Raw genomic sequence first — 9,654 nt, 5'->3', positions numbered from 1 at the left:
TGCAAAAATTAGCCAGGGATGGTGGTGCATGCCTGTAATCCCAGCTACTTGGGAGGCTGAGGCACAAGAGTCACTTGAACCTGGGAAGTGGAGGTTGCAGTGAGCCAAGGCTGCACCACTGCACTCTAGCCTGGGCAACAGAGCGTGACTCTGTCTCAAAAGAAAAATAAAAAAGAAAAGAAAAATAAAGAATATTGTATAAAAGGTAGGCTTAAAGTTGTGTGTGCTAATTTTTTTTTTTTAGAGATAGATAGACTCTTGATTTGTAACCCAGGCTGGAGTAGAGTGGCACAGTCATAGCGCACTGCAGCCTCGAGCTCCTGGGCTCAAGTAATCCTCCCACCTCAGCCTCCTGAGTAACTAAGACTACAGGCACATGCCACCATGCCTGGCTAATTAATTAATTAATTTTTTTTTTTTTTGTAGAGATGGGGTCTTGCTATGTTTCCCAGGCTGGTCTTGAACTCCTGGGCTCAGGTTTTCTTCTTGCCTTGGCCTCCCAAAATGTTGGGATGACAGGCGTGAGCCACTGCTTCTGGCCTATGTATGGTAATTATCTTAGTTTTGGATATGTTGAGCTTGAGATACAGATTTTCCATTAAGCATTTGGATATAGCTCTCTGGGGCTAGTCTGTGCAAGGGAAAAGTCTGTGCAAGAAATATAGATTTGAAACGATCCTCAAATAGGTGGTAGTTGTAACACAAATACTGAGTGAAATAATTATGGTTATATGAGGGAGAAGCGCATCAAGAATGGAACATCAAGTAACCCCTGAGTTTCAAAGGGAAAAATGAAGAATTTATAAAGAAGATTAAGGAGGACTCTCCAGAGATATTGGTGGAGAATCAGGAGAGAGGGATTAATTTAATTAGATTTTTTCTATTTCCTTTTTAAAAATCAACTTTATTGAGATGTAATTTACATACAACCAATGCACCTATTTTGAATGTACAGTTCCCAGAGAGATGCCACCATCAGATGCTACCGCCTGAGCAGCCAACAGGCAGTTCTGGTGCAGTTTTGACAAGTATATACACTCATGTTGCCCCCGCTCAAGATGTAGAACATTTCCATTGTATTAAAAGCTCCCTCCAAAGTAACACCAATTATTTTCAGACTATTCGAAAAGGACAAATAGGAGAGAATTACTTCTAACTCATTCCATAAGATAAGCATTACTCTAATACCAAAACCAGATAAGGATACAACAACAACAAAAATAAAACTACAGGCCAATATTCCTGATGAACATGGATGCAAAAATTCTCAATAAAATACTAAAAAACATAATCCAACAATGCATTAAAAAGATAACACACCAGAATCAAGTGGGATTTATTCCAGGGATGCAAGGATGGTTCAACATACACAAATCAATAAATGTGATATACCGCATTGTACAAAAGAATAAAGAGCAAAACTATATGATCATCTCAATAGATGCAGGAAACAGCATTTGATAAAATTCAACATCTCTTTATAATAAAAACTTACAACAAACTAGGTATAGAAGAAACATACTTCAAAACAATAAAGGCCATATATGGCAAACCCAAAGTTAACATCATGCTGAATTAAAAGCCGTTCCTCTAAGATCTGAAACAAGACAAAGATGCCCACTTTCACCACTTTTATTCAACACAGCACTGGAATTCTTAGCCAGAACAATTAGGCAGGAGAAAGAAATAAGGGGAACTCAAACTGGAAAGGAAGAAGTAAAATTGTCCCTGTTTACAGATGACATGATCTTATATTTAGAAAAGCCTAAAGACTCCACAAAAAAACTGTTAGAATACATGAATTCAGTAAAGTTGCAGGATACAAAATCAACACACAAAAATCAGCAGCATTTCTATATGCCAACAGCAAACAATCTAAAAAAGGATACATCAAGAAAGCAATCTCATTTACAATAGCTAAAAAATTAATAATAAAATACCTAGGAATAAATTTAACCAAAGAAGTGAAAGATCTCTACAATTAAAACTATAAAACACTGATGAAAGACATTGAAGAGGAAACACACACAATGCAAAGATATCCCATGTTCATGGATTGGAAGAATTAGTATTGTTAAAATGCCCATACTACCCAAAGCAACCTATAGATTATATGCAGTTCCTACCAAAATGCCAATGACATTCTTTACAGAAATAGAAAAACAATCCTAAAATTTGGATGGACTCACAAAAGACATTGAATAGCCAAAGCAATCCTGAACAAAAATATCAAAGCTGGAGGCATCACATAACCTGACTTCAAATTACACCGTAAAGCAATAGTAACCAAAACAGCATGGTACTGGCATAGAAACAGATACACACACCAGTGGAACAGAGTAGAGAACCCATAAATAAATCCATACATTTACAGCCAACTCATTTTTGACAAAGACACCAGGAACATACACTGGGGAAAGGACAATCTCTTCAATAAATAATGCTGGGGGCCAGGTGTAGTGGCTCAAACCTGTAATCCCAGCACTTTGGGAGGCCAAGGCAGGAGGAATGCCTGAGCCCAGGAGTTTGATACCAGCCTTGGCAAGAAAGACTCTACAAAATAAAAAAAATTATCCACATGTGGTGGTGCATTCCCATGGTCCTAGCTACCCAGAAGGCTGAGATGGGAAGATCACTTGAGCCTGGGAGGTTGAGGCTGCTGTGAGCTGTGGTTGCACCACTGCATTTCAGCCTGGGTGACAAAGAGAGACCTCTCTGTCAGAAAACTAAAAAAAAAAAAAAAAAAAAAAAAAAATTGGTGCTGGGAAAACTGAAGCTCCATATGCAGAAGAACGAAATTAGATCCAGGTAAAAACTGAGCAAATGTTCTGAATAGACACTTCCCAAAAGAAGAAATACAAATGGCCAACAGGTATATGAAAAAATGCTTGACATCACTAATCATCAGGGAAATACAAGTCAAAACCACAGTGAGATATTATCTCACCCCAATTAAAATAGTATTATAAAAAATATAAAAATAACATGCTGGTGAAGATGTGGAGAAAGGGGAATTCTTGCACACATTTGGTGAGAATGTAAATTAGTACAGCCATTATGAAAAACAGTATGGAAATTCTTCAAAAAACTAAAAGTAAAAATACAACTACCATATGACTCAGCGATCCCACTGCTGGGTATAAGAAAGGAAATTTGTATATCAAAGAGATATCTGCATTGCCATGTTTATTACAGCACTATTTACAATAACCAAGATAAGGATTCAACTATTTTATACTGTCTTCAGTAATATATGAGATTTCTAGATGCGCTATTTTCTCACCAAACTTGGTATCATTACAATTTTTAATTTGTAGTCATTCTGGTAGGTGTGTGGTAGTACTTCATTGTGATTTTAATTTCTGTTTACCTGATGACTAATGATTAAACATCTTAGCATGTGCTTATTGGCCATGCATCAGGTCTATTTCTGGTCAATTTAGTTGTATTTGTGTATTTGTCTTTCCTTACCCTAATATTACATTGTATTATTTAGGGTCCTCTATCATAAGCCTTGAAGTGAGGTTATACAAGTCCTACAACTTTGTTAGTCTTTATTTCAAAACTGTGTTGGGTATTCTAGGTCATTTGAACTTCCATATAAATTTTAAAATCAGTTTGTCAATTTATGTGAAATAAAGTCTGTAGGGTTTTTCACTGGAATTATATTGAATCTATCAATCATTTTGGTAAGAGTGGACAACAATATTGTGTCTTCCAATCCATGGACAAAATATATCTGTCAATTTATTTAGGTATTCTTTAATTTCTCTCAGCAATGTTTTCTAGTTTTTCACGTATGGATTTTGCACATATTTTGTTAAATTTATTCCTAAGCATATTATGTTTTTGGTGCAATTTTATGATGTGCTTTGGTTTTTCATGTTTCTCGTGCCTGGGGTTTATTAAGTTTCTTAGGTTTCTGGACATCACATTTTCATAACAAGTGGAAAATTTCAGTTATTATTTTTTAATATCTTTTTTCTGACCTCCCTTCTCACTCCCTCCGTCTCTTTCTTTTCCCCCCTTTGGAGTCTGATTGCCTCGTAGCTCACTAATGCTCTCGCCATTTTTTTTCAGTCTTTTTTCTTTCCATGTTTCATTTTGGATAGTTTCTATTGCTCTGTCTTAGACTTCACTAATTTTTTTCAATGTCTAATGTGTTGTTATTAATCTCAAATATTTTAATTTTTATCTTTACAGGTTCAATTTGGGCTTCTTATTTTTATTTATTTGTTTTTGAGACAGGGTATAACTTTGTCACCCAGGTTGGAGTGCAGTAGCCCAGTCTTGGCTCACTGCAGCCTTGACTTCCCAGGCTCAAGCGATTCTCCCACCTCATCCCCAAATAGCTGGGACTACGGGTGCATACCACCATGCCCAACTAATTTCTTATTTATTTATTTTTTTTATTATACTTTATGTTCTAGCATACATGTGCACAATGTGCAGGTTTGTTACATATTTATACATATGCCATGTTGGTGTGCTGCACCCATTAACTCATCATTTACATTAGGTATATCTCCTAATGCTATCTCTGCCCCCTTCTCCCCGCCCTCAACAGGCCCCAGTGTGTAATGTTCCCCTTCCTGTGTCCAAGTGATCTAATTGTTCAGTTCCCATCTATGAGTGAGAACATGCGGTGTTTGGTTTTCTGTTCTTGTGATAGTTTGCTGAGAATGATGGTTTCCAGCTGCATCCATGTCCCTACAAAGGACACGAGCTCATCCTTTTTAATGGCTGCATAGTATTCCATGGTGTATATGTGCCACATTTCTGTAAAAAATTCTTTTTGTACAGATGGGATCTTTTCTTATGGGATTTTTTCTGAAAAAATTTTTTTTGTACAGATGAGATCTTCCGATGTTCACGAGGCTGGTCTTGAACTCCTAGACTCAAGTGATCTACCCACCTCAGCCTCTGAAAGTGCTGGGATTAGAAGCATGAGCCACGACAGTCAGTCCATTTGGTAATTTAAAAATATCTTTGATGTTTTTACTTAACATGCCCAATCTTTCCTTTACCTTCTTGAACATATGAATATAGCTTTAATAACCACTTAAATGTCTTTGTCTACTAATTCTATCATCCATGTCATTTCTAGATTAGTTCTCATTGATTTTTCTCTTCATTATGAATTGTATTTTCTTGCTTATTTGTGTGTCTTATAATGTTTTATTGAATTCCAAATACTATGTATTTTACCTTGTTGGGTGCTGAATACTTCTGTATTCTTATTAATATTCTTGAGTGTTGTTCTGTGATGTAGTTAAGTTACTTGAAAACTGTTTGGTCCCTCTGAGGCTTGCTTTGTTCGGCATGACCAGAATTCTTTGGTGTATGGTTAATATTGCCCACTACTACAGCAACGTCTTTCTGAATATTCTACCTGATGACCTGTTAATGATGAGGTTTTCTACTGTGGCTAGTAGGTGAACGCTGAAGATTTTTCCCTGTACTTTTTTCAGGTGTAATTTTTCTTAGCCTTTGGTAGTTTCCTCACGTGAATGTGCAGATCAGCCTTCAGCTGCAGACCTTCCGCAGATCCCTGGAGCTCTTTCTCTGTGCTGCTCTCTCAGCTCAGTTGCTCTCCCGGGTGAACTCTAGCTGACTTGGCCTCCTCAGATTCCCAGCATGATCTCCGGAACTGAGGGAGACTTTTGGGCTCTGCCTGCGTTCCTCCTTCCTGTGGCGAAGCCTGGAAACCCTTTCCTATCACAGACTGCGAAAATCATAGAACACACCTTGCTTGTTTCCTGAGTTCACTGCCTGTGCTGTCTGATGCCTGATGTCTGAAAGCTGTTGTTTCTTATGTTGTGTCTGGAGTTTTAATTGATCCCTGTTACTCCATGTTGATCAGAATTAGAAGTCCTGATGCTATTTTATTTAATTTTTTATTTTTATATATTTAGGGGGTAGAAGTACAGCTTTATTACATGCATATATTACATAAGTAAAAAAATCTGGGCTTTTAGTGTACCTATCACATTGTACCTAATAAAGAATTTTTCAGACCTCACCCTCTGATCTGGTTTGGCTCTGTGTCCCCACCCAAATCTCATCTTGAACTGTAATCCCCATGTATTCAGGGAGGAACCTGGTGGCAGCTGATTGGATCATGGGGGCAGTTTCCCCCATGCTGTTCTCATAGTAGTGAGTGAGTCCTCATGAGATCTGATAGTTTTATAAGTGTTTGGCAGGTTCCTTCTTCACTCACACGCTCTCCCTCTCACCTGCCACCACGTAAGTCATGCCTACTTCCCCTTCCGTCATGATTGTAAGTATCCTGAGGCCTCCTCAGTCATGTGGAACTGTAAGTCAGTTAAATCTCTTTCCTTTATAAATTACTCAGTCTCAGGAAGTTCTTTATAGAAGTGTGAAAATGAACTAATACACCCACCTCCCACCCTCCCACCTTTTGTAGTCTCCAATGTCTGCTCTTCTACTCTGTATGTCCATGTGTACTCATTGTTTAGGTCCCACTTACAAGTGAGAACATGTGGTATTTGACTTCTTGTTTCTGAGTTATTTCGCTTAGGATAATGACCTCCAATTCCATCCATGTCGCTGCAAAAGACATGATTTCCTTCTTTTTTTATGGTTGAGTAGTATTCCATGGTGCATGTGTGTGTGTGTGTGTGTGTATGTGTGTATAACATTTTCCTTACTTGATGCCATTTTAAATGGTATTAAAGTTTTTTAAAAATTCCAATTATTTATTCATAGTCTATGGAGAAATATTTTATTTTTGATATTTGACCTTGTATTTGGTAACCTTGTTACATTCACATATTAGTTTTCACTTAAATTTTTTCTTTTGGGACAGGGTCTCACTCTGTTTCCTGGGCTGGAGTACAGTAACACAGCTTTGGCTCACTGCAGCCTCTGACCTCCAGGCTCAGATGATCCTCCCACCTTGGGCTCCCAAGTAACTGGGACAACAGGTGTGTGTCCCCATGCCCAGCTAATTTTTTTGTGTTCTTTTGTAAAGACAGGGTTTCACCATGTTGTCCAGACTGGTCTTGAATTCATGGGCTCAGGCAATCTGCCTGCCTTGACTTCCCAAAGTGCTGGAGTTACAGGTGTGGGCCACTGTGCCCGACCAAAAATATTCATTTTCTAAATTTATATTTAATTTTCTTTTTTTTTTCGAGATGGCGTCTTGCTCTGTCACCCAGGCTGGAGTGCAGTGGCATGATCATGGTTCACTGCAGCCTTAACTTCCTGGGCTCAAACAATCACCCTACCTCAGTCTCTCAAGTAGCTAGGAATACAGATGTGCACTACCATGACCAACTAATTTTTTATTTTTATTATTTTATTTTATTTATTATTATTATTATTTTATTTTTATTATTATTATTTTTTAAGACAGAGTCTCACTCTGTCACCCAGGCTGGAGTGCAGTGGTGCAATCTCAGCTCACTGCAAGCTCTGCCTCCTGGGTTCACGCCATTCTCCTGCCTCAGCCTCCCGAGTAGCTGGGAGTGCCCACCACTGTGCCTGGCTAATTTTTTGTATTTTTGGTAGAGATGGGGTTTTGCCATGTTAGCCAGGATGGTCTCGATCTCCTGACCTCATGATCCACCCGCCTTGGCCTCCCAAAGTGCTGGGATTACAGGCGTGAGCCACCGTGCCCGGACTAATTTTTTATTTTTTGTAGAGACAGGGTGTCACTATGTTGCTCAGGCCAGTCTTGAACTTTTGGGCTAAAGTGATCCTCCCACCTCAGCCTCCTAACGTGCTGGGATTACAGGTGTGAGCCACCACGCCTGGCATTTTCACAATTTTTTGTGGTAGATTCCTTAGGAGTGTCCATGGGCACAATCACGCTATCTGTGACTACAGAACATTTTGCTTCTTCTTTTACAACTTGTATTATCTCCTTTACTCTCTTCTGTGCTGGAAATGCTATACATTGTTGAATAGAAGCTGAAAGAGCAGCTATCTTTTTGCCTTCTTGATCTTGGGAGGGAAAACATTCATTCTTTCACCATGAAGTATGATGTAACCACTAAGTTGCTTTTTTTACCTTTTTCTGAGACAGAGCCTTGCTCTGTTACCCAGGCTGGAGCGCAGTGGCGTGAATGTGGCTCACTGCAGCCTCAACTTTCTGGGCTCAAGGGATCCTCTTGTCTCAGCTTCCTGAGAAGCTGGGCCTATAGGAGTGCATCACCAGGCCCAGCTAATTTTTTATTTTTTGTAGGGCTGGGGTGTCATTATGTTGCCCAGGCAAAGCACTGTAGATGTGATTTATTTATTTATTTATTCATTTATTTATTTATTTATTTATTTTTATAGAGACGGAGTCTCACTACGTTGCCCAGGCTGGTCTCGAACTCCTAGGCTCAAGTGGCCTCCCGAAGTGCAGGGATTACAGGCATGAGCCACTGTGCCCAGCCTGTAGATGTCTTTATTGGGTTCAAGAAGACTATGTGGTGGGTAATGCAAGTATATTTTTGAAAGAAGGGGATAAGTTGAGAGTTCTTGGACTTAATTTTCTCAGTGAAGCAGGAGGCCAGGCTATCTGATGAGGGGATGGGGAGAATGAGGTGGATTTCTAATAGTCCTTCATGAACCTCTGAAAACACAAATCTATGGCAGAGTGTACAGTTTTCTGTACCAGGACTCGGAGCTCCAGGTTTAGGACCAGGGTGGGCAGCTGTAGAACTGGGTTCTGTAGGGTTTTCCAGGACTTATGAGTGGAGGGAAAAGGGAGCATCGGTATTGAGGGAGCTGGCGGGAAATAATTCAAGTTGTTGGCCAGAGGTCTAGCTTGGGTTTTAAAAGACTGAAGTCTGGGGATTGAGGGGAAGGGAAAGATAAACTGCGAGGCCACAAGGGGTTAAAGGGCTGGAACTCAGTGAGGCCAAGGAGTGGTGAAGTGGGAGGAACAGAATAGAGTTGGGAGGATTGTGGTTCAAGTGGGATGTTGAAGTTTCATGCTTTTCCACATCACAAGGGTAATATGCCAATGTTGTAACAAGGTTTGAGGGAGGCACATCTTACGCATGAAAGTGAAAACCCAGTCATCACGCTTATGAACTACGAAAGGATCCAAAGTTTTTTTTTGAGAGGCAGTGGAGCTATGGTAGTAATGGTCTAATTGTGGCCTTGAAAAGTATAAGTAGAGCAGAAGGTTATTTGAAATGATTAGGAAAGTTAGGGGAAGGTTAGGGTGTGGGATGGATTGGGTTCGGCAGTTTGTCTCAGGATGATGGTGGAGGTTAATGTGTAAGGTAAATGGGGGAGTCCTCAGCTGCTGTGAGCCAGGGTCAGTGACAGCCAGAAGAAGTACAGGGCAATGAACCATTTGGTATGAGGGGGACTTTGACAAAGGTAGAAAAGTCATCATGTAGAACTGGCAGGGGAAGCTGGGAGACTGCTGACCCCAAGTGCCCCCTTCTTGGCTGGAAAATAGAACTCGCGGGAGGAAGAGCAGCTTTCCCTTAAGAGGGCTGCAAGGGAACCAGTGTTCTTGGGGCAAGGCCAGGCTTCCGTTACGGTAAGGAGGAGGAAGGTATAGTGAAAGTTCTTGCAGATTGTTATGGATATAGAAGAATTTGTTTTTAGTGGAATGAAGTTACCAAGAACACAGAAGGAAAACTGACAGGAAGATGGCTAGGAGAAAGGTGATGTCCGAGTGAAAGT

General features: G+C 39.8%; 1 non-coding gene across 1 annotated transcript; it reads right to left on the bottom strand.

Moving 5' to 3' along the window:
- Positions 1 to 8,956: 8,956 nt before the first annotated feature.
- Positions 8,957 to 9,060, bottom strand: LOC126945548 (small nucleolar RNA U13). The gene has a single exon (XR_007722478.1). It is a non-coding gene; the product is annotated as a small nucleolar RNA U13 (small nucleolar RNA).
- Between the last annotated feature and the right edge of the window lie 594 nt (positions 9,061 to 9,654).

The sequence above is a fragment of the Macaca thibetana genome, chromosome 1 (genome assembly GCF_024542745.1).
Source record: "Macaca thibetana thibetana isolate TM-01 chromosome 1, ASM2454274v1, whole genome shotgun sequence".
Taxonomy (NCBI): domain Eukaryota; kingdom Metazoa; phylum Chordata; class Mammalia; order Primates; family Cercopithecidae; genus Macaca; species Macaca thibetana.
This window is presented reverse-complemented; position numbering and strand designations above follow the sequence as displayed.